Source organism: Copadichromis virginalis, linkage group LG3 (assembly GCF_057382275.1).
Source record: "Copadichromis virginalis isolate Kocher_CV1m ecotype Utaka linkage group LG3, C_Virginalis_male_GT1.1, whole genome shotgun sequence".
In the NCBI taxonomy this organism is placed as follows: domain Eukaryota; kingdom Metazoa; phylum Chordata; class Actinopteri; order Cichliformes; family Cichlidae; genus Copadichromis; species Copadichromis virginalis.
The window spans coordinates 61,370,939-61,396,090 of record NC_140620.1 but is presented as its reverse complement, the minus strand read 5'-3'; the positions used below and the strand labels follow the sequence as shown (position 1 = coordinate 61,396,090).

The following is a 25,152-nucleotide window of genomic DNA, read 5'->3' as shown; positions in this document are numbered from 1 at the left end:
TCCTTCCCTGTCTGCACTTGGGTCCACTTCATCATAACACTGGTGTACCCCACCATGACAGTTATGTCCAAGTTTTCCATGTTCCCAGTGTTTAGTTTCCCCACTTTAGTCATGGTTAGTTTTCCTTTAGTTTGCTCCTGCCTTTTGTTTTGTTTTGCTCACCAGCCTTGAATAAACGGTTCGCTTTTGGTTAAACTTTTGTTTCCACGCGTCTGCTTCTGGGTCCACACTTCAACCTCCACATAGTCCACAGCCCACACTGTGGCTGGGGTCAGGTCACAGAGTTTTGGACTTTAACTGGCATTTTATGCAAGGTTTCATTATTTTCCTGGAATTTACTTCCCATGTTTTGCTGGCTGTGTGTTATGACTCTGGAAATTATTCTAAAAAATATTAATTTGTGATTGTTTCATGACCAGATCCTACAGACTCTTTACAGTCATTATGGGATGGTTTTACAGGTGGGGGACACTGATATTTTTCCTCCTCATACCAGTGTCACTACTGGTATGAGAAGAGACCAGTAACCTGTACTTGTATCTGACAAAACAATCAGAAACAGATTTTATAAGGGTGGCCTGAGGGCCTGATGTCCTCTAGCAGGCCCTGTACTCACTGACTGGAACCATGCATGATTGACATTTGCCATAGAATACCAGAATTATCAGGCCACCACTGGCAGACTGTGTTTTTCACCCTGAACACATATGACAGATATGAAAGGGTCCAGAGAAGTTGTAACATCGTTCTGCGTGGCCAGTTTGATAGTGGGCCAGTAATGACCCAAGAGGCATATCAGTGGAGGGAGGCACAGACATCTATGGGCTGGCAGCATCACCCTGACTGCAATTAGGCATCAGGATGAAGTTTCTGGACCTCTGGACTGATTACCAAACTCTACGCTGGTGCAGTGGTTGCTCCTCCTGCTGCAAGACAATGACACCAAACACACCTCCAGGCTGTGTGAGGGCTGTTTGACCAAGAAGGAGCGTGATGGAGTGCTGACCAGATGGTCTGGCCTCCACAGTCACCTGACCTAAACCCAGTGGAGATGGTTTGGGATGAGATGGAGCGCAGAGTGAAGGCAAAGGACCAACAAGTGCTCAGCATCTCTGGGAACTCCTTCAAGACTGTTGGAAACCATTTCAGGTGATGACCTCATGAAGCTCATGGAGAGAACGCCAAGAGTGAGCAAAGCAGGAATCAAAGCAAACATTAAATTTTAGTAAGCTCTTTGGGATCCACTAAGGTTTTTGAAATTCCGTCATATTTTGTTTGAGATATCTTTTTTCTCTGCTGATCAAACTGGAGAGTCTCACTGTAATGTGCCGGCGAGTCACACTCAATTTTACTTTTAGTTTGGAAACTGAACAGACTTTCAGTAAAAATAATGATTCAGCAATGTACAATGTTGGGAACTAATACATTTATAACTATTTTCTAAAGGATCATTTAATGCCACTACAGGCAAGCTAAAGTCTAGCTATCATTTCATAATTCCCACAGCAAAAGTAAGGTGACAGGTGACCACAATGTGGCAACAAGACTGAATTAAGACTGGAAACCTGCACCATCATCTCATCCATCCTCTCAGTTTGGAAAGTAGACCTACACCATTGTCTCAAAGGTATACTCTTCTGTTGGATAATTTGTTGGTTTGTTAAAAACCGACAGAGGAAGCTGTACAAACACATCACATGTCAGTGTTCAGCAGAAGTGTAGGAGAGGACAAAATGTAAGCGCTGAGAACTTCAGAATCTGAGATTTGTCCAGATTTATAGAGGAACAGATCAGATTTATTTTGTTTATATCATGTTCAGTCTTTCAAAATTAGAAAAGGCATAATTTGTGCTGTTCAAACACACTGATTCCACAAAAAGACAAAAATGTGAAATTGCCTAGCTAACAGTTACAGAGTGTTACGAGTTCAAAATTGGGGATGGAGACAAGAGAAAAAACCACAATAACAACACTGGTCCGGCCGGGTTAAGTCAAACGATGATTTTAATGATCACACGCGTGGGAGATGGACACTGTATGCAGACAGCCTCAGATCTCAAAATGGTGGAGCATTGATCAAACTCTTATAGCCTCTGGTTCTCCCACCTTATCATAAAAGCCTAAACATTCACATGCTTTTCTCTCACACAGCGCCTAAGCTACGACCTTGGCTCCCTGTTTATCTGCTCCTGCTGAGATGGGGCAGAAAACTCCAGCATGTTCTCTTCTAATCAGACAAATAAGGCGATGGCTTTCTGCGAACAGTATTTCTTATAACATCATAAAACAATATCATTCATCCACAATAAATCAGCAGTCTAATGTAATGCAAATCAGTTTAACTAATGCAATAGTTATCAGCTTCTTCTAATTCAGGAGAATAATGCAAACTAAAACTACCTAATAAGTCACAATCTTTACTTAGGGGTCTAACATGGCATAAAATAATATTATAATCTAACACTATGCATTGTATAATAGCCAGTGAGGGGACAGACATGGCAAATGGTGCAACATGTCAGACTGTGGGATTATACATTTGTTAGTTTTTCTAATGGCCTCTTCAAAAGGTAAGTTTTATTCCATATTGTCATTTTTGGTTTTTTAAGTTATTTATTGTGACAGGAAAACAAAACAAAACAAGAAGCTCCTAAAAAGGTCATAAATGTGAGAACTTTTCCAAAGAAATCTCAGTCAGTTATGCCTGAGATAGAGAGATGATTATAACAGAGTAAAGATAGCATTAAAATGTTGGTGACAGAAGTAATGCTAAAATCTCAACAAGCCAAAGTTACATACATGCTAAAGAGAAAGATCAAACAGTACTGAAATGAAGAAGTGGGCATTACGGGGCTTCCCCAGTGAAATAACTGAACTTGGAGCACAAAATAATAAATAACATACCAGTAATGCGCAGAGGGAAGGCTTCTGAGAAAATGTATAAGTTCACAGGGAATTTCTACAATAGCACGAGTTAGATGTGGGCAGATTGATGCAGTTATCAATAGTATTGATACCAATGCTGGTATTGTTACTGGAGATATACTACTGCAATAGGATTGGTACTTTGTTTCTGTCCTGTAAGTTCAGTATGTACCTCAGTGAATTCTGTTATGTAGTTGTTGTTTTTTTTTTTTTAAATGAAACATAAAACACGGACTATGAAAGCCTCTTATTTTGTTTGTGCAGTGATACAAGCACAGCAGACTGTGCTGGCTGCAGTGGGAGAAGATGCTGAATTCAGCTGTCAGCTCTCGGAGACTAAATACATCCTTCAGGTCACATGACAGAAAATCTTACAAGATGTGGAGACAAATGTTGACACCTACAGCTTTACTGAATTTTCAAAATGCAGAAAAAAATGATTGAGTTTGCTGATTAAAACACTGATGAAACTCTGCACTGGGAAGTTTTTGTACTTTACTTGGTACAGTTGATCATTCTAACATGCCTTGGAATGTCCCACAAGGAAGGGAGATTCTTCCTTCCTTCGGGGACATTTGAGTTTTCAATAATTTGGCTATTGTACGACGTTGTTTCAATACGTGGTACAATAGCCAGTGGGGACACAGAGACGTGCACCATGTCAGACTGTGGGATTCTGTGTTTGTTTTTTCTTTTTATGGCCTTTTCAAAAGGTACGTTTTATTCCGTATTGTTGTTTTTGTTTTTTAAAGTTATTTATTGTGACAAGAGAAAAAAAAAGAAAACAAGAACCTTCACTCGTAATAATTAAAAATTGATCCTAAAATGTGAGAACTTTTCTCTGAAGTGACAAAGAGATTGTCTTTAGACAGAATTAGAGGGAGATACAATTACTGAAGAGTTTAGATTTTGTTTGAATGAGTGACAAAACGTTTCTCCCACTGAACACTCAGCCTAATAAAAAAGAACAAAATCAACTTTCTGTGTCATGAGTTGTTCATCATTCAGATTAATGAGACTGTTTTGAGAGCTGTGTGAAAACAGCTTTAGACTGTTTTATTAAAGGTTGCCCCATGCCTATTCATATTACGATGAAAGCAATAGATAAACCACATGTTTGTGTGTTATGTATGTATGGTTGGTAAATTAACAACAATTGGGTTGTATGTGGCCTACAATGTAAAAGACGTTTCACAACCCCAATGTAGTTAAAAACAAGAAGGCACTCATTTCCATTAGACAGAGATGGAGTTCAGGTCATAAGTAGTTTACTGACAATTATTTAACATTTGAAATTAAAAGATCCGTCAGTCCATTCACATATATACTGTTCAGAGAAGGAATGTAGTTTAGAGCAAAGTGTAGTAGTGTGAAGTGGCTAAACACACTCACCAATTGTTCTAAAATAAACAATTTATCAAAACATTAACAGTCTTTCACACATACATACGGTTTATACACTATTTTAAAAAGAAGGGGTTGAAGACCTGATTGATTACAAAAAGTCTATTAAAATGTTCTGGGTAACCACAGAAATCTTAGTCAGTTATGTCTGAGAGAGAATGTTTATGACAGAAGTAATGCCAAAATCTCAACAAACCAAAGTTACATACATGCTAAAGAGAAAGATCAAACTGTGCTGAAATTAGGAAGTGGGCAATATAGGGCTTCCCCAGTGAAATAACTGGTCTGAAATAATTGAGGCACAAATTAATAAATAACATACTAGTAATCCACAGAAGGGGAGGCCTCTGGGAAAATGTAGAAAATCAATGGGAATTTCTACAGTAGCACGAGTTACCAGTCAATACCAGTCCTGGTATTGGTTATGTTGAAGTGATGGGTTTTATAATTCATTTTTGGTCCACTGAAGGGATTGTTTTGTAACCCCAATATTGATATTTTGTAAATAAAAAATATGACCTCAATTAAACCTTTAAATTCCCTGCACTTGTCATAGATATCTACATGATGTCCAACAAATATACATCAAGTCCAAGGTTCTAATGTTGAACGCCATATTGATGTCCAGCTTAAATCATGGTTGGACCTCCAAATTGTTGAAAAAGTTCAAATGCAGTACAGACCTCCAGAATTGGTCATGGACCAACAGAACCAATATAGACACGATCTGTACATCTATCTGACTTTCTTTGTTTAGTTGGTAGCTAACTGAATTGTCTTACTTTTTTTTTATAGATGAAAGAAAATGTCCCTGAAACATACAGTATGAAACAATGAGTGTCAGGTTTATATTTATAGTCTACATCACATTTAAGTGGTACCCATATGTCAATTTGTTTGAGCCTAAAACACAGACTACTCCATGACCCGAATTATTGTTTAATCCTTCCCATCAATACCTCTCAGTTCCACATCTCTAACTCATGTTATTCTCCATGCAGCTCTAACAGCAGTGGTCCAAACACAGCAGACTGTGCTGGCAGCAGTGGGAGAAGATGCTGAATTCAGCTGTCAGCTCTTGGACACTAAAGACGTCCTTCAGGTCACATGGCAGAAAATCTCACGTGATGTGGAGACAAATGTTGCCACCTACAGCAAGTACTATGGTCAGAGAGTGAATGATGGCTTTAACGATAAACTCAAGTTTAAATACACTGGACTACAGAACTGCTCCATAGTCATCAGGAATGTGACGGAGCAGGATGAAGGATGCTATCACTGTCTGTTTAACACGTATCCTGAAGGCTCCTTCACTGGTAGAACCTGCTTCCAAGTCTATGGTAAGAACTTTTGCATTAATGTGTTTAAATGTGCTAGAAACTGATTTCCTTTCAACAACATATTCCTTGCAATATCTCCTGATCCTTCACAGAGCTGCATGAACCTGTTGTTGATGTCAGAGAGTCAAACTCTGCTGAAGAGTGGGTTGTTTCCTGTTCAGCCACTGGTCGACCTGCTCCCACTGTAACACTCTCACAACAACACCTCAGCTTCTCACAGTACAACACTGTCAGTGTGTCCAACACCAACGCTACATTCACTGTCACCACTACAGCTGTGCTCTCAGGTTCACGTAAACACAGCACACAGGTGGGATGTGCAGCACGAGTGCTCTCTGCTCCTCACAGAGAGGTGATGGAGACGATTCCTGAGGTCCAAAAAACATCTGTTGGTGGTGAGAAACTCTTTCTGTATACCACAGACTAGACGAGAGACGGATGATACTTGGGTAAATTTGACTGGGATCTAATAACAATGACTTCAGTACTTCATGAGTGATGTATTATTGTTGGTCAGCGTCACGTTTTTCTGTTTTTTTCACAGATTTTCCCTCAATCACTGTAATAGCTGCAGCAGTGCTGGTGTTGGGGTTTGTCTTTTTCTGTTGCTCCACTATGCTGCTTGAAGAAAAGTTACCTTTTCACTTTCTAGTATGTCGTTTTGTAATGTGTCTTATCTTATTAACATGATAGTGATTTATTGATTCTAACCCTAAATCTATCCAGTAATGTCTGCACATATTTTCAGTACTGATTTTAAAGTGTTTTAATCCTTCTGTCACTCAGGGAACCCAATAAGGATTCAAATACTTCAAAAGTCAACCAATGACATTGATGTGTAAGACTATTTAATAATTATTTATTTTTTATATTTCATTTATTCATTCATTCTTTGCACTGTGATTTAACCCATCTTTGTGTAAAGCAGGGGTGTCAAACTCCAGGCCTTGAGAGCCAGCGTCCTGAAGCTTTTAAATGTATCTCTGCTGCAACACACCTGAATAAAATTATTAGGTCATTAGCATGACTCTACCCTACTCAAGTAAATTTAAATACCGTATTTCCCGGACTACAAAGCGCACCTGAATATTAGCCGCACAAGCTAAAATCAGGCGAAAATCCTGTTTTGTACATACATTAGCCGCACCTGACTAAAAGCCGCAGGTGTTTCAATGTTGACTTATCATATGTAAGAGAATATGCACAAATCGAATTGTCAGGAAAGAGATGGCTGTTTGGAGACACACCACTTTTATTAATATTTTGAAAAACAAGTTATGGCTACATATTTGCATAACCTTTTAGGGTATATGTACAAGTAGCGGTAATTACAAGTACAAAACATGTACTGTGCTTCATAAATGAGTAACAAATGTAGTACATAACAATAACCTACAGCACACCAGAAAAATAGATTCAGACTACCTTTTAGGCTCAGGTGCAGTGACACGGCTTTAACAAGAAGAAAAGTCAGTCATTCACCATCTTTCTCTTCTTCCTGCGCACTAAAACCACCAAAGTCCTCTCCTCCAGTGTCGGATACGAACAGGCTCAGGGTGGCTTCGTCATCCACTCTCAGCTTCTCTCCTTCGTTGTCACTTGCAAAACCAAACAAATCCTTGTTGTCAGTGTCAGAGTTGAAGAGCCTCCTCTCCATCAGGCAGCAGTCCAGCCCTTCGAAATCCGTTGGTGATCGTGGATGTTTTCACACTTTTCCACGCTGTCATGTCACACAGTCATGCTTACGTTTTTATGTCCTGTATATAAGTTGAATTGCAGGGCCGTGCAGAGAGGTTTAAAGGGGCGGGTGCTCAAAGTTAAAAAGGGGCACATTGAACCAGGCTGAATAACAACAACACACATTCATCAAGAGTCTACTATGGGAAGGGCAGGGCTGTGTTGATCTGAGATTGTAGACATTAAAAAGTCCATAGGAGAGATGGTAGCAGATTAAACAAGTGTCATGAGAAAATAACAAAATACAAAGATTGGTGACAGCGCTTGGAACCATAAGGCAACAAAAACTGTGAGAAATAATTTAGGCTCTGCCTGTGAATCACTCTTTGCTTCTCTTCTTCCTTCCATCCCATCATTTCATATATCACTCTCCACTTGCTGTCTATGTGAGAACAAGGCACAACTTGCTATTGCAATAAACTATAATCTAATTATCCACACCTAACAACTCCTGCACTTAATCTATAATAAAATGATGACAGAAAAATGTTATAGCCCTGCCTTTAGTAGCCTCACACAGCTCCTGCTGTTTCCTCCTCATGTCCTTACCAGGCATGTCTGCACAATGTTATATCATGAGTAATATTTTTTTTAAAAATCCATCCAAATAAAACACACACATGCACACACAGTGACATTTTAGACCTTCTTCAGAATACTGTATATACTATGGGCATCATGGTGCTGATTCAGAATCCTTACATTATTATTTATTACTAGAGCTACAATAATAAAGCAAAGAGGAGTGGGAAGTAATAAATATGAAATAATGTATTTATGATGATTCTATTTGTTTCACTATCCACTCTGTGCAGGGGCAAAGCTTATTACATGTTTAAACTGTAGAGATACAATCATTTTACTGCTGTAAAATCCAACTTTTGTCTTAATTAAAATATAAATCTAATATAATCTGCTTCTTAATGTATGTTTTTTAAAATACAGCGTGTGTTTTTTAAAATATTATAATAATGCATAATTATGTGGACATGCATATTAGATCGTTTTTTAGTGAAATATAATCCCTCCAGAAAGGCAGGAAAAGCCCGGAAACTTACTTTAAAACTAAATATGTTCTAAATACTTTAAAACTAAATATGTTCCCTAAAACAGTGACAGAGCTACAGACCCATGACAGCCTTACACAGGTAGCCAGCAGCTATGACCAGCACTACTTGTGCAGTTAATAAAAGGACAGGTAATGTTTGTCGCGCTGTTGCACACACAGCACGCTCGTTTGTTTCAGTTCGTCAGTAGCAACAAGACAGCTTACCAACGTGTACGTAATAAGCTAATACTCCTGTGTGCTACACACTACAGTGTGCGCTGTACACCTACTTACTGGTTTTGTTGCATCAGTCTGTGAGAGTGTCCAAATTCATGGGCTGCATTCTCCTGAGGCCGCATTTGTAGACCGATTACGTCACAGCGACGCGCCGAAGGCTGTCCAAATTCGTAGACCCCTCCGAATGCAGCCGACAAATGCGTGCTCCTTTTTCCGAATTTGAAGGATGGGTCGGGTGTGTCCTTCGTGGCCCACCATATCCCAGAATTCATAGCGCGGCCCAGCCAAGCTCCAGTTTCCGGCTAATGGCGGCCGCTACTAAGTTTTAAAATTACTCTTATTAATCTTTCTGGGTCACAAAATAAACTTTTAACATATTTTCAGGCGAGAAAGTAGCTGTGTAAACATCAAATATCTGCTCGGTTTATCAAGATATCGCATCTTTGCTAAAGTGCTTCGACGTTTTCGGAGACGTCTGCTACCCACCAGCTTGATAGCTAGCCGGGAGCTCGAGGGTTACTGATGCGGCCGAGAATGGCACAACTCCCGGCACATCATTTTCAGATCACCGCGGACTTTCGCTGCTCGGGTTAAACGTTGTCAGCCGGTGATCAGCTGTGATCAGCTGATCACGGGGCCGGGGTTAAAAGAGAGACGCCAGACATCATTCTCTTCGTGTCAGGAGCTCCGAAACTCTGCCGACGTCAGTCTCCGCCTGATTCAGCAACCGTGAGTGATTATCCCTTCAATCCTTTTTCTCTTCCCGGCTCCGCTCGCTCTCTGTCGGTAACGACCGTTCCGAAGCCACGCTTCGTGCACTGATCGTTACTAGAATAACTGCGTGCCTGCTCCAAACCCACCGCTAGCCTTCGCCGCGCTTGGGTCTAGCCAACACGCCACACGGGCACGCCGAATTACTGTGTGTAACCCGCCCGGCCGTGACAAACGTAATATATAAGTCACTTAGACCACCTAAAAATGTTATTGTTGGGCTTTTTTTCAGTGTTTTGTTTGTTCGTGAGTAAATCGGTTTGGCTGAGATTAAAGTTATTAGATTAGATAAAATAAAACTTTATTAATCCCCTGGGTGGGTTCCTCCTTGGTTTTTACACAGCTGACTAAACGTCAAACAGAAAACTGATTAAACAGAAGTGTGAGATGGCCGAGAGTTTACTCCAGTGTCCTGTTATATTTTAGACAGCAAGGAGCAGACGGCTGAGTTTATTAAACTCCACCGAGACAGCGGTGACGCTAATCAGAAGGCTAGACCGTCCAATTTCACGGCCGTTTACTTCCGGCCTACCCGATCTTCTGAGGACCCGGCCCACGTAGAACGCGAAGGCCGGGTCCTCGGGAGAATGTAGCCCATGAATTTGGACACGACCAATGTCTCTGAGTTAACTTGTGTTTCTCCTACAGCTCCGGACCGCAACAAATGCGCGTGCTCTTTGTGAGCTCGTTCCCGGTGTTGTGCCAAAAAGTGATTGTCTGCCAGAAACTGATTGCCGTCCGCGGGAGCGCGCGCAGCTTCTTAAAGCTGCAGCGCCCGGATTACTTGCGTTGCCAGCTACTTCCGTGCAACTGATATAACGTGGGGGGAAAAAACGCAAACACATTTATGCCTTTGTTATTAGGCAAAGGTATGCATTTATGGAGCTTTAACGTTTCTTGTAACCGAATTATGACGCTTATCAGAAGATTGCTTTCAGTGTGTAGCGCAGTCACGAATGACTACACGCATCACGATGGAATAATTAATGCCTACAGGTTTAGTATGTCTACTCTCGTTGTTCATATTTGTTATAAGACTGTCGAATAGTAGTTAAAAAAATAAAGACCTATTGTGCCAGTATCACCATGACTCTTTCTTGTTTGTTCAGAATAACGACTGAGAACATGGCATTTTAGCGCTACCAAAAGTGATTGTGGCCTATAACTTGTCACTGAAACAATATTTCGGCTTCAAACTTGTTGGATATATTCCAGAAGGGTTATATGTGATATATTATATCCCAAACACTCTCCAAGAACTGCTGAATAACTTGTACAGGAACAATAAAACTGATAATATGCCATTTTCAAGCTGCCAAAAGGTGATTATGGACTATAACTTGTCACTGAAACAATATTTCTGCTTCAAACTTGGCGGATGTCATTTAGAAGGGTCATATTTCAAATATTACATCTCAAACAGTCCCTTAGAACTGCTGGATAACCTGTAAAGGAACATTAACATTGATAATATGTCACGGCTGGCGGAGTGAGCCGTGTGGAGTGGAGGAAAAGGAGGACCCAAAATGCAGCAAACTGATGATGCGAGTGAAGTTTATTTACACGGTGGCAGTGGCAAAAACAGGCAATGAGTAATGACAAACCTAAACTCGGAGAAACTAAAGAGCAAACCTGAAATCTACAAAACGGAGAGCGGAGCAGAGAGACGCAGACTAAGGAACAGGATACCAAGAAACACAGACGAGCCGACAACGAACACAGACCGACACCCACTAAATATACACACACAAGGTAATCAGGTAATCACACACAGGAGGGAAGAACAGCTGAACCTAATACACATGAGGACCGGAGGAGACAAGCTGAACACAATGACAACAGACACAGACTTTCAGAACAAAACAGGAAATCTTGAACCCAAACCGGACACAAGGGGGGAGGACACAGAATAACTAGAACAGAGGAAAATAATCACAAAACACAAAACGCTGGGTCAAAATGACCCAGGACCATGACAGTACCCCCCCTCCAAGGGCTGGCTCCAGACAGCCCAAAACAAAAACAGACGACCAACCCAGGGCGGGCGGCGGGGGGCCCAGGACGGAGGGACCAACACCGAACAAAAACAAGCTCCAGTGAACCAAGTGACTTGTCCAAAACAAACACACATGCTGGAGCACAAGGACAAAACACAGTTCAGGAGGCCGGCCCGGAGGCTGACAACTCAGAAGTCCAGGACAGTTCATCTTCTGAGGCCGGCCACGTCGGCGACACAGATCCAAAAGCCGACCGAGCGGAAGGCAGCGGTGGCGGAGTGGAGGCAGTTCAGGGGGCCGACCGTGCACACGGCAGCGGCGGCGACTGGGAAACCGTTCAGGTGGCTGACTGTGCGGACAGCAACGGCGGCGATGACACAAGTCTGGAGGCCGACCGCACGGAAGGCAGCGGCGGCGTCTAGGAGGTCGTCCATATCGACGATGACGCTCCACCAGCGGCCTGACAGACGACCGCTGATGTCGAGGCGGCAGTCCGGGACCCGATGGCGGCGTGGCCTTCGTAGCACCAGACGAGACCGAAGCAGAGGCTGGACCAGGCAACGTTGAGGATGATGAGGCTGAAGCTGGACCAGGCGACGGCGAGGATGATGAGGCTGAAGCTGGACCAGGCGACGGCGAGGATGATGAGGCTGCAGCTGGACCAGGCGACGGCGAGGATGATGAGGCTGAAGCTGGACCAGGCGACGGCGAGGATGATGAGGCTGCAGCTGGACCAGGCGACGGCGAGGATGATGAGACTGCAGCGGGCGAGGATGATGAGACTGCAGCTGGCGGCTGGTCGGGCTCCTCGGGCCCTCCAGCTGACGAGTCTTGGGGCTGGACGGGCTCCTCGGGCCCCCCAGCGAAAACAGTCTCTGGACTAGTGGGCACCGGGGCCCCTGGAACACACAGGTCAGAACCAGCAGGCACACGGGCCTCTGGCAGGAACGCAACAGAACCAGCAGGCGCACGGGCCTCTGGCAGGGACAGATCGGAACCAGCAGGCGCACGGGCCTCTGGCAAACACAAAGCGGACTGCGGCTGCACAGAGCAGTGACTCAGCTCAGGCAGCGACAGCCGGATGCAGTCCTCAGCTGGCTTCTTAACCTCCAGGGGTCCAGAGTCGGCTGGGGGCTGGAACCCAGCCTCTGGGGAGGCCCTGGAGTGCGTCACAGTCTCAGAACTGGCCAGCTCTTGAGGAATGTTTTCAGTATTGTGTGGTTTGTCTCTCTGCTTGTAATGAACAGATGAAAAATAGTTCTTTTCAGGTTGGATGGACTCAACTTGAAGTACCGGAGGAGTAGGTGAAGATGACGGCTGAGCTGATAACAAGGCTGATGAGTCTTCTACCAACTGAGCTATTGACTGGGCTATGGATTGTAACATAGTTTCCAATAAGTCTGGCTGTGGTAATGACTGAGCTATGGGTCGTGAGGCTGAATGTGATGGAGGTGATGACCGAGCGGCTAACTGAGCTACCGGCTGGGCAGCTGACTCAACAAACACAGCCCCGGAATAAACAGTCATACGAGCTGGCGAAACAGACGGAGTGTCTTTTCCACTCACCACAGCCGGCAGGTCCGAAGTCCTAATCTCCGGCTGTGGGGCGACGCGCCAACGGCGCGATCGTCGCTTCCTCCCGGGCAAAACCTCCGGCGGGCTGGGCAAAACCTCCGGCGGGCCGGGCAAAATCTTCACCGCCGGGCTGGGCAAAATCTTCACCGCCGGGCTGGGTTGGGAAGCGGTAGCGGCTGGAGGGTGAAAGTGCAGTTCGTGAAGAATGAAGTCCTGTGCGAGCGGGTGAAGAGAGCCGAGTAGCCAGAAGTGAGCAGAAATTAGCTGCTGTAACTCCTCCTCTCCCTCACGTTCGAGCCACAGGTTGATTAACCTTGAGACACAGTCAATTACTTCCTCCCGAAACTCCTGGGAAGGTGCGGATGCTGCTGGGTCCATGTTTGGTCGGCTCGTACTGTCACGGCTGGCGGAGTGAGCCGTGTGGAGTGGAGGAAAAGGAGGACCCAAAATGCAGCAAACTGATGATACGAGTGACGTTTATTTACAGGGTGGTAGTGGCAAAAACAGGCAATGAAGCATGAGTAATTACAAACGGAAACCTAAACTGGGAGAAACTAAGTGACAAACCTGAGACCATACAAAAGGGGTGCGGGGCAGAGAGACGCAGAGACACACGGAAGAATGCAGACGAGCCGAAAACGAACACAGACCGACACCCACTAAATATACACACACAAGGTAATCAGGTAATCACACACAGGAGGGAAGAACAGCTGAACCTAATACACATGAGGACCGGAGGAGACAAGCTGAACACAATGACAACAGACACAGACTTTCAGAACAAAACAGGAAATCTAGAACCCGAACCGGACACAAGGGGGGAGGACACAGAATAACTAGAACAGAGGAAAATAATCACAAAACACAAAACGCTGGGTCAAAATGACCCAGGACCATGACATAATATGCCATTTCAGCCTGCCAAAAAGTGATTGTGGCCTATATCTTGTCACTGAAACAATGTTTCTGCTTCAAACTTGGTGGATGTCATTCAGAAGGGTCCTATGTGACATGTTATATCTCAAACACTCTCCAAGAACTGCTGAAAAACTTTTAAAATAACATTAATACCGATAATATGTCATTTTCAACCTGCCAAAAAGTGATTGTGGCCTATATCTTGTTAATGAAATACTATTTCTGCTTCAAACTTGCTGCATGTCATTCTGAAGGGTCCTATGTGACATATTATATCTCAAACACTCTCCAAGAACTGCTGAAAAACTTTTAAAATAACATTAATACCAATAATATGTCATTTTCAACCTGCCAAAAAGTGATTGTGGCCTATATCTTGTTAATGAAATACTATTTCTGCTTCAAACTTGCTGCATGTCATTCTGAAGGGTCCTATGTGACATATTATATCTCAAACACTCTCCAAGAACTGCTGAAAAACTTTTAAAATAACATTAATACCGATAATATGTCATTTTCAACCTGCCAAAAAGTGATTGTGGCCTATATCTTGTTAATGAAATACTATTTCTGCTTCAAACTTGCTGCATGTCATTCTGAAGGGTCCTATGTGACACATTATATCTCAAACAGTCCCTTAGAACTGCTGAATAACCATTAAGGGAACGATAAAACTGATAATATGCAATTTTCAACCTGCCAAAAAGTGATTGCCGCCTATATCTTGTCACTGAAACAATATTTCTGCTTCATAATTGTTGGATATCCTCCAGAAGGGTTACATGTGATATATTATATCCCAAACACTCTCCAAGAACTGCTGAATAACTTTTAAAATAACATTAATACCGATAATATGTCATTTTCAACCTGCCAAAAAGTGATTGTGGACTATATCTTGTCACTGAAATACTATTTCTGCATCAACTTGTTGGGTATCATCCAAAAGGGTTACATGTGACACATTATATCTCAAACAGTCTCTAAGGACTGTTGAATAACTATTAAAGGACCATTAATACCCATAATATGCCATTTTCGACCTGCCAAAAAGTGATTGTGGACTATATCTTGTCACTGAAACAATATTTCTGCTTCAAACTTGTTGGATATCATCCAGAAGGGTTACATGTGACATATTATATCCCAAACACTCTCCAAGAACTGCTGAATAACTTTTAAAATAACATTAATCCCGATAATATGTCATTTTCAACCTGTGCATAAAACGTCAAATTTCAAAAGTGTTGTAATTCAAAAATAATACAAAAAAAGGATAATGGCCAAATGGAAACAGGTGGGAGGAGATCTGCTTAAACACATTAGGAACACCAAGTAATAGGAAAGACAAAACAAACGGTAATAAAAATGTCATTCCAATACAGCACTTATTAATTGAAATGAAAACCAAAAACAAATAACAATTACATCCAATTAAAGAAGAAACCACCAGTTAAAATAAACTAACAAATAGACCAGAAACAGAGGGTATAGCGGAAGCTCAACACCAGTAAACCATGGAACAACATATATATTAATTCTTTGCATACAGTAACTATGCTAACATGTTAGGAAACACAAAATAATTGAATCATCCTACAAACAAATTGCAATCAAAGCTGAACTTGTGAACAACACAGAAACACACACAGCAACACGAAGATAAATTAATGAATTAATAAACAAATAAACAACCAATAAATATTATAGGAGACAACGATACAAAACAAGAAACATTTCAAAAACATTGAAAAAACATAACTTAACCATTGTACCACTAATGTGTCACATGTAACCCTTCTGGATGATATCCAACAAGTTTGAAGCAGAAATATTGTTTCAGTGACAACTTATAGTCCACAATCACTTTTTGGCAGCTTGAAAATGGCATATTATCAGTGTTATTGTTCTTGTACAAGTTATTCAGCAGTTCTAAGGGACTGTTTGAGATATAATATTTGACATATGACCCATCTGAATGACATCCACCAAGTTTGAAGCAGAAATAGTATTTCAGTGACAAGATATAGGCGGCAATCACTTTTTGGCAGGCTGAAAATGGCATATTATCAGTATTAATGTTCCTTTAAAAGTTATTCAGCATTTCTTAGAGACTGTTTGGGATATGATGTGCCACATATCATCCTTTTGGATGATACCCAACAAGTTTGAAGCAGAAATATTGTTTCAGTGACAAGATATAGGCCACAATCACTTTTTGGCAGGTTGAAAATTGCATATTGTCAGTTTTATTGTTCCCTTAATGGTAATTTAGCAGTTCTGAGGGACTGTTTGAGATATAATATTTGACATATGACCCTTCTGAATGACATCCACCAAGTTTGAAGCAGAAATATTGTTTCAGTGACAAGTTATAGTCCATAATCACCTTTTGGCAGCTTGAAAATGGCATATTATGGGTATTAATGGTCCTTTAATAGTTATTCAACAGTCCTTAGAGACTGTTTGAGATATAATGTGTCACATGTAACCCTTTTGGATGATACCCAACAAGTTGATGCAGAAATATTGTTTCAGTGACAAGATATAGTCCACAATCACTTTTTGGCAGGTTGAAAATGACATATTATCGGTATTAATGTTCCTTTACAGGTTATCCAGCAGTTCTAAGGGACTGTTTGAGATGTAATATTTGACATATGACCCTTCTAAATGACATCCGCCAAGTTTGAAGCAGAAATATTGTTTCAGTGACAAGTTATAGTCCATAATCACCTTTTGGCAGCTTGAAAATGGCATATTATCAGTTTTATTGTTCCTGTACAAGTTATTCAGCAGTTCTTGGAGAGTGTTTGGGATATAATATATCACATATAACCCTTCTGGAATATATCCAACAAGTTTGAAGCCGAAATATTGTTTCAGTGACAAGTTATAGGCCACAATCACTTTTTGGTAGCGCTAAAATGCCATGTTCTTAGTCGTTATTCTGAACAAACAAGAAAGAGTCATGGTGATACTGGCACAATAGGTCTTTATTTTTTTAACTACTATTCGACAGTCTTATAACAAATATGAACAACGAGAGTAGACATACTAAACCTGTAGGCATTAATTATTCCATCGTGATGCGTGTAGTCATTCGTGACTGCGCTACACACTGAAAGCAATCTTCTGATAAGCGTCATAATTCGGTTACAAGAAACGTTAAAGCTCCATAAATGCATACCTTTGCCTAATAACAAAGGCATAAATGTGTTTGCGTTTTTTTCCCCCCACGTTATATCAGTTGCACGGAAGTAGCTGGCAACGCAAGTAATCCGGGCGCTGCGGCTTTAAGAAGCTGCGCGCGCTCCCGCGGACGGCAATCAGTTTCTGGCAGACAGTCACTTTTTGGCACAACACCGGCTCGTAACCAGCGCGTTCTGCCGTCAAGGGCGATCATTGGTTAATAGTGATCATGTGACTGATGCAAGCCAGATCCTTTTATTTAGCAAAACTGTGATTAATAGTTAAATATTATTGTTGAGGGGCACAGACAGGACTCCGCACGCACGCACACACACATTAAAAAAATAATAATAATAATTTTTTTTTAAAAAAGTTGCCTCAACAAAAGGGCACTTTGGGCACGCATCAGGAAAGGGGCGGGTGCTCAAGCCCCTCTAGCCCCCCCCCCCTCTGCACGTGCCTGAAGCAGAGGGAGCCTGACCATGCGTGTAACGGTCTTTTGCATTTGATGTTTGTTGCATTTGATGTTTGTTGCATTTGATATTTGTTAAGCTGTATGTCTGGATTTTGTTCCTTTGCGCCCTCTGGTGGTGAACTGTGTAGGGTACAGCTTTGCTGTTTGGGTCTCCACCCAGCCACTTTTCTTTTGCTAGCTCACATGGTGTCTGCATGCTGCAACTCACAGTTAGCTCCACACATGGAGAAAATATCGTTTAAAGAGTGGAAATAATTGACGAAGAAGATGGAAGATAAGGCAATAAGGCCATAAAGGAGTATTTAGCACCTCCTGGATGTCAGCTCACGAGGTTTGTGTATTTTAAATGGTTTATTTTCTGTAATTAAGGATTTTTTGATTGATTGACACTACGTACAAGAGCGCATTTTGATGTGATGTTTTTGTTTTATTGTTTTGTCCGTGAGCAGTTCTCACGGGTTGCCAAGACCAGAATAAACCCTGTTTTATAACTACATCGTGCGTACGTCAATCCTTGAGGATGCTACAGTGAGAACTCCGCTCTGCACGGGTAGATGAAGGACGCAGCCCCGCAGGAAAGTCAGGTGCCCCGAAAATAAGTGTTGCCTCAGTTAAAGGACTCAATATAATTAACCACAAGAAAGAGAAATAAAAAGGAAAAGGACTGTAAAAATAATTAAGATAAGTTTCCTTTTATAAATGAACAAAGGACTGGAATATTTCTTCTTTTTTCTTTCCTTCTCATTGTTTACATTTCTGCTGTTCAAGTGACTGATATTCATACAGTGTTAAGTTAAAAATCAAGATGGCGCCGAGTATGGCAGCCTCGTCGCGAGCTCCCCCAAGCAACGGCTTTCTTCTGTGTTTAATTTTTTGTTTATTTTTTCACGAGCAGCACTTGTCTCCTTGTGTACGACCGACAAACCTTACTGGACATAAAAGACGGTCTTTCTTATAACTTTCCGGAGTTCAAGTTTTGCAACACGGACGCTCCGTTTGCAGACCCCCCATTCATCTCACCTGAGACGCCTTTGTTCTCTGGCCCTGGAGGCCGCAAACGCCGACGCAGAGGGAGAAGATCTGGCGTTCTGGTTCGACTGAGACGGCGCACTTACAGACCACCGTTACCCAGTTTATTACTGGCTAATATGCAGTCTCTGGAGAACAAGCTGTGCGAGCTTCGGGCACGGATCTCATTCCAGCGAGAGATGCGGGACTGCTGCGTGATCTGCCTCACAGAAACCTGGCTATCGGACAAAGTACCGGACTCCGCAATACAACTGCCGGGGTTCTCTGTGCACCGCGCGGACAGGTCACAGGATCTTACTGGGAAAAGCAGAGGCGGTGGTGTGTGTTTCATGATCAACAACAGCTGGTGTGATTATGCGAACGTGCACCCGGTCAAATCCTTCTGCTCACCGGACCTGGAGTACCTGATGATTAAGTGCCGGCCATTCTGGCTACCGAGGGAATTTACAGCAGTGATTATTACGGCTGTTTACATTCCCCCACAAGCCGACACTGACCGTGCACTCAGGGAACTGTACAGCGCGATCAGCAGCGAGGAAACCGCACACCCAGAGGCAGCGTTTATCACAGCCGGAGACTTTAATAAGGGAAACCTGAAGAAAGTCTCACCAAAACTCCATCAACACATCCTTTTCAACACACGTGGAAACCGGCAACTCGACCACTGTTACACCTCTTTCCGGGATGCGTACAAAGCCCTCCCCCGCGCCCCATTCGGCCAATCAGATCACTGCTCCATCCTGCTCCTGCCCGCCTACAGGCAGAAGCTGAAACAGGAAGCTCCAACCCGGAGGGCGGTGCACTGTTGGACGGACCAATCGGAGTCTGCGCTGCGGGACTGTTTTGATCACGCGGACTGGGAAATGTTTCACGTGGCCGCCAGAGACATTGATGAATACACAGACTCAGTCTGTGGATTTATCAGGAAATGCGTGGAAGATGTCGTCCCATCCAGAACAGTCAAATCCTTCCCAAATCAAAAACCCTGGATTAACGGAGATGTTCGCGCGGCACTGGCGGCACGGAACACCGCCTTTGCCTCCGCAAACACATCGGACTACAAACACGCACATTACCAACTCCGGAAGACGATCAAAGCAGCCAAACGTGAGTACAGGGACAGGGTGGAACAACAGTTTGACAACCCTCGGAGTATGTGGCAGGGACTAAACACGATCACAGACTTTAGAGGGAAAACCAGCACACCGCAGACCACGGCCTCTCTGTGTGAGGATCTAAACGTATTCTACGCTAGATTCGACACAGCGAACACCATGAGACCGGACAGTGTGCGCACCGCGGATGACGTCAGTGCGCACACTGTGTCTGAGGAGGATGTGCGGAAGTGCTTCAGGAAGGTGAACGCACGCAAAGCTACTGGTCCGGACGGGATTCCCGGCCGCGTCCTCAGGTCATGCGCGGCTCAGCTGGCTGGAGTGTTCACGCACATCTTCAACCTTTCCCTCTCTCTGTCTGTAGTCCCAGCCTGCTTCAAAATGGCCACCATCGTCCCTGTACCCAAATCCTCCACCATCTCCTCATTGAACGACTGGCGACCTGTAGCCCTGACCCCCATCGTAAGCAAATGCTTCGAGAAGCTGGTCAGGGACTTCATCTGCTCTGCACTACCCGACTCACTGGACCCTCTACAGTTTGCATACCGCCACAACAGGTCCACTGATGATGCCATAGCCCTGACACTACACACTGCCCTGTCACACCTGGAGAAGAGAGACACGTATGTGAGGATGCTGTTTGTAGATTACAGCTCAGCATTCAATACCATCGTTCCCTCGAAGCTGGACAGGAAACTGCAGGATCTAGGACTGAGCAGCTCCCTCTGCAGCTGGATCCTTAGCTTCCTGTCTGACAGACGCCAGGTGGTCAGACTGGGCAGCATCACCTCATCCCCCATCACACTGAACACTGGTGCTCCACAGGGGTGTGTACTGAGCCCTCTCCTGTACTCACTCTACACCTACGACTGCACAGCCACTAACAACTCCAACATCATTGTGAAGTTTGCGGACGACACTACAGTGGTGGGTCTTATCACCAACGGTGATGAGACGGCTTACAGGGAGGAGGTCAGCGCCCTGACCCACTGGTGTCAAGACAACCATCTCACCCTCAACGTCGCAAAGACAAAGGAGTTGATAGTGGACTTCCGGAGGTGCAGAGAAGTACACACCCCCATCACCATCAGCGGCGCTGCTGTGGAGAGAGTGAGCAGCTTCCGGTTCCTTGGAGTACATCTGGCTGAGGATCTTACGTGGTCAGTACACACAAACAAAACAGTGAAGAAGGCCCAGCAGCGCCTCTTCTTTCTCAGGAGACTGAAAAGATTTGGCATGAGCCCCCGCATCCTCAGGACCTTCTATCACTGTGCCATTGAGAGCATCCTCACTGGATGCATCACCACCTGGTATGGCAACAGCACCGCCTACAACTGCAAAGCTCTCCAGCGAGTAGTGCGGTGCTCTGAACGGATAATTGGAGGTGAGCTTCCCTCCCTCCAAGACATCTACAGGAAGCGGTGCCTGAGGAAAGCGGGGAGGATCATCAAGGACTCCAGTCACCCCAGCCATAAACTGTTCAGACTGCTTCCATCAGGAAGGAGGTTCTGCAGCATCTGGTCCCGTACCAGCAGACTGAGAGACAGCTTTTTCCATCAGGCCATCAGACTGCTGAACACGTCATAGACACCTCAGCTTCACTACTGGAACTTCAACATTATGCACTCCACACTGTATATAAAGGCCACTTGTTTTGCACATATTCAACTCTGTATATTTTATATATTTTATTATTATTATTATTATTATTATTATTATTATTATTTTATTTTTTTACTATTTAATTTGTAAAAATGTGTATACACACACACACACACACACACGTAGGAAAATATTTAGTATACTGATCAGGAGATATTTTATTTTGTATTCTCATAATCAGTTATCATTGATTAATCATTTACCATTGTGGAATCTGATGACAGTATAATCTTTGTTTTATATCTATGGTAATCTGAGTAAAGATTAATGTATGCATATTATCATCATTGTAATCAAGTCTCAAATGGTATCCACAGCATTGTATTCACCGTCCATAATTGGAGGGTCCAGCAGGACCTTGTTCTAATTCATTTGCAGGCCTACATCAGAACATGCACATAGAGAGTTATGTAAACACGCACGTTCGCATACACACTTATTTACACAGGGAGGTCATGTCAGGACATTCTCTAGTTGGACACACAGGCTCACAGAACTGCACAACATGACATGTCACACACTTGTTTTTCTCTAAAGTATCATCTGATGTTTGTATAAGGAGAACTTTGGACTATGGGGAGACTGTTATCATTTCCAGTAAGGTCTAACTGTGTGATGTCATCATGGGTTATATAAGGATGGGGAACGGTCCACTCTTTGGAGATTGTTGCTGTACGTCAGTCTTCCCATACTTCTGGTTCAGAAGTGTGTAATAAAGATCACCATTCTGACATCTACTGAGACCATGCAGTCGTTTGTCTTCTCCTCAAAACTCGAATCATGACAATACACATCCAGAAATGCATACACTATTATATATTGTACATATATTTATTAGTTTCAGGTTGGCCATTCTTGTATTTTGCTCGTTTGTGTTGTTGTGTTTGCACATCTCTGTTGCTTGTGGGGCTCGCACACAAGAATTTCACTCGCATGTGCTGTGCCAGTGTGCCTGCACATGTGATGTGACAATAAAAAGTGATTTGATTTGATTTGATTTGATTTGATTTGATAATGTTGTGATGAGTAACCTGTGCATTGTGCATATGGTGGGCTTCAGCAGTTGCTGTAAGAAACAGTATTACTGGCTTGGACAAGAGATGTAATGTGACTTAAGTATACATGTTAAGTGATGTTTAAGGAGTAATAGTAATTACTGTGCTTTAAAGTTGTAACAGTAAATGAAGATCAATATTCATTTGCTCCTCAACTACCAAATCAAATTTAAGCTGCTGCACCTTTACATTAAGGCTAAGTAAGATACACAAAAAACCCAAACCCCTCCAACAATGGCAGAGTTTGAGGCTAATCCAGAAGTCAGTGAAAAGGGTGATGTGGAACAACTTTCTGCAGATGAGCAACTACAAGCAGTTGAAGGCACAGCTGATGATGTTTCTACTACCTCACAAAGAGCACGACAGAGCCAACGAGTCTGTACATTGACGGAAAAGGGCAAAGAACTGTACGGTGAGCACATAAAGAAGGCTGCACATCGTTTCAGTGTGCGCTATGAGAAGTGGAAGGTTGTCATTAAGAATGCCAAAGGAGCTATAGATGGTCAATGCTCAAAGGATCTGCTACAAGAACATGTTTCCAAGGTTTTGAGTGCTTCTAAGGATGTGAATGCAGCCTATGATGACTTGAGACGCATTGAATCTCCAGATAGTGACACAAGACGAAGGATGGATACGTGTGAAGCCATAACAAAGACAATTATCGAATCTGTAAGAAAGTGTCCAAGCCCAAGTAATGCGGAGGTTCAAAGAGATGAAGAACTTTGGAAGGACACTGAGTCTTCATCTAAATCCGTAGCCTCAGATGTGAAAAGTCAAAGGGATGAAAAATGGAAAGAGACTGAGTCTATGCCTAAGTTAGAAGCCTCAGACAGGATGAGTGTTAAGTCACACCACACTAAGCTCTCTTCTCATTCGAGGGTTTCCTCTAGACACTCCAGCCGGCTCTCGGCTAAAAGACAAGATGCAGCTGCTGAAGTTGCAGCAAATGAGGCTGCTCTCCAAGTTCTGCTTGAACAAGAAATCCATATGAAGGAAATTGAAAGGCAAGAAGCAGAAATAGCACAAAGACAAAAGGCTCTAGAAGCTAAGCGCAGAGAAGTAGAGCGACTTGAGACTGTAAAAAAGCTGAATGCAGCAAAGGCTCGACAGTGGGTGTATGAACAAAGTGAATGTTCAGATGAAGAAATATACAACCTACTTCACCACAGATCTGATAAAAATGAAGTCAAGTCTGAAAACAATGACCAGCATATGAAACGGTGTTCCTCGCCACGAAATGTGACACCGCACCAAGAGGTGAACACAGAAGATCTGGTCAAAGCATTTGCAGTGTCTCTTAATGCAAGTCGTCTTCCGGTACCAGAGCCAACAATATTCAGTGACGATCCTATCAGATATAATGATTGGAAAATTTCCTTTCAGACTCTGATTGACAGGAAAAATATACCAACTGAAGAGAAGACTTATTATCTGAGGAAATATGTAAGTGGACCTGCAAGGAAGGCAATAGAAGGCTACTTCCCGCTTGGCACAGAGTCTGCATACTATGCAGCATGGACAGTTCTCGAAGAGAGGTGTGGAAATCCCTTCCTCGTAGCAAAGGCCTTCAGAGACAAACTTGACGCGTGGCCTAAGATAAGCTCTAAAGGCAGTATGGAACTTCAAGCATTTGCTGACTTCCTTTGCTGCTGTAAGACAGCCATGTCGCAAATGAAGGGGCTTGAAGTGCTCAATGACTGCAATGAAAACCAAAAAATGCTCGCAAAACTTCCAGATTGGCTTACTTCAAGGTGGAACAGAAAGGTTACAGAAGTGCAAGAAGAGACTCACACCTTTCCAAGCTTCAGCCAATTCATAGATTTCATCTCACGGGAAGCCAAAATTGCCTGTAATCCCATAACATCTCTCTTTGCTCTGAAGCCAAGTGAAACTGAAGGGGCAAAAACAACAAGGAACAGAGGCAATGGAGCAAAGGTGCTAGCAACTAACTCAAATTAAAGGACTGTTAGTGCTAGTTGTGTGTACTGTGAAAGGTCGAGTCACAGCCTACTTAAGTGTAGAAGGTTCATAAATGAGAGCATTGTTGAGAGACTAAAGTTTGTTCAAGACAAGAAGTTATGTTTTGGCTGTCTGAACTCTGGTCATCGCTCCAAGGATTGTGAAGGGAGAGAAACCTGTGACACATGTAATAAAAGACATCCAACATGTCTTCATGACAATCGCACAAAGGAAGACAGAACAAGGAGAAATCCACACAAGAACAGTGACAGGACAAGACAAACGAACGCAGATGTCTCACAAGACAACAGTGTCACACCAACAACAAGTGAAGCAACTTCTAACAGAGTCACACAGAATGTTGACGACACTCACACATCTTCCATTATTCCAGTATGGGTGTCAACCAAAGGTGAGCCAGAGCATGAAATTCTTGTGTACGCGCTCCTTGATACACAGAGCGATACGACCTTTATTCTTGAAGAAACGGCACAAGCTCTGCATATCAAAGGTGAATCGACTCAGCTAAAGCTCACTACTATGTCTTCAAGAAACACAGTTGTGCCCTGTCGCAAGCTCTCAGGTCTACAAGTCAGAGGGTTCTACTCAAATAAGACCATTTCCCTACCAGTGACGTATGCCAGAGACTTTATTCCCGCAAACCGAGATCACATTCCATCGCCTGCAACAGCTAAGGCATGGTCTCATCT

General features: G+C 43.1%; 1 long non-coding RNA gene and 1 pseudogene across 1 annotated transcript; both read left to right on the top strand.

Annotated features, from left to right (window-relative positions):
• Positions 1 to 5,781: 5,781 nt before the first annotated feature.
• Positions 5,782 to 6,669, top strand: LOC146716462 (uncharacterized). The gene is made up of 3 exons (XR_014919216.1): positions 5,782 to 6,064; positions 6,214 to 6,320; positions 6,456 to 6,669. It is a non-coding gene; the product is annotated as an uncharacterized LOC146716462 (long non-coding RNA).
• Positions 6,670 to 22,717: 16,048 nt separating this feature from the next.
• On the top strand, positions 22,718 to 23,826 carry LOC146716461 (uncharacterized; annotated as a pseudogene).
• Positions 23,827 to 25,152: the final 1,326 nt, after the last annotated feature.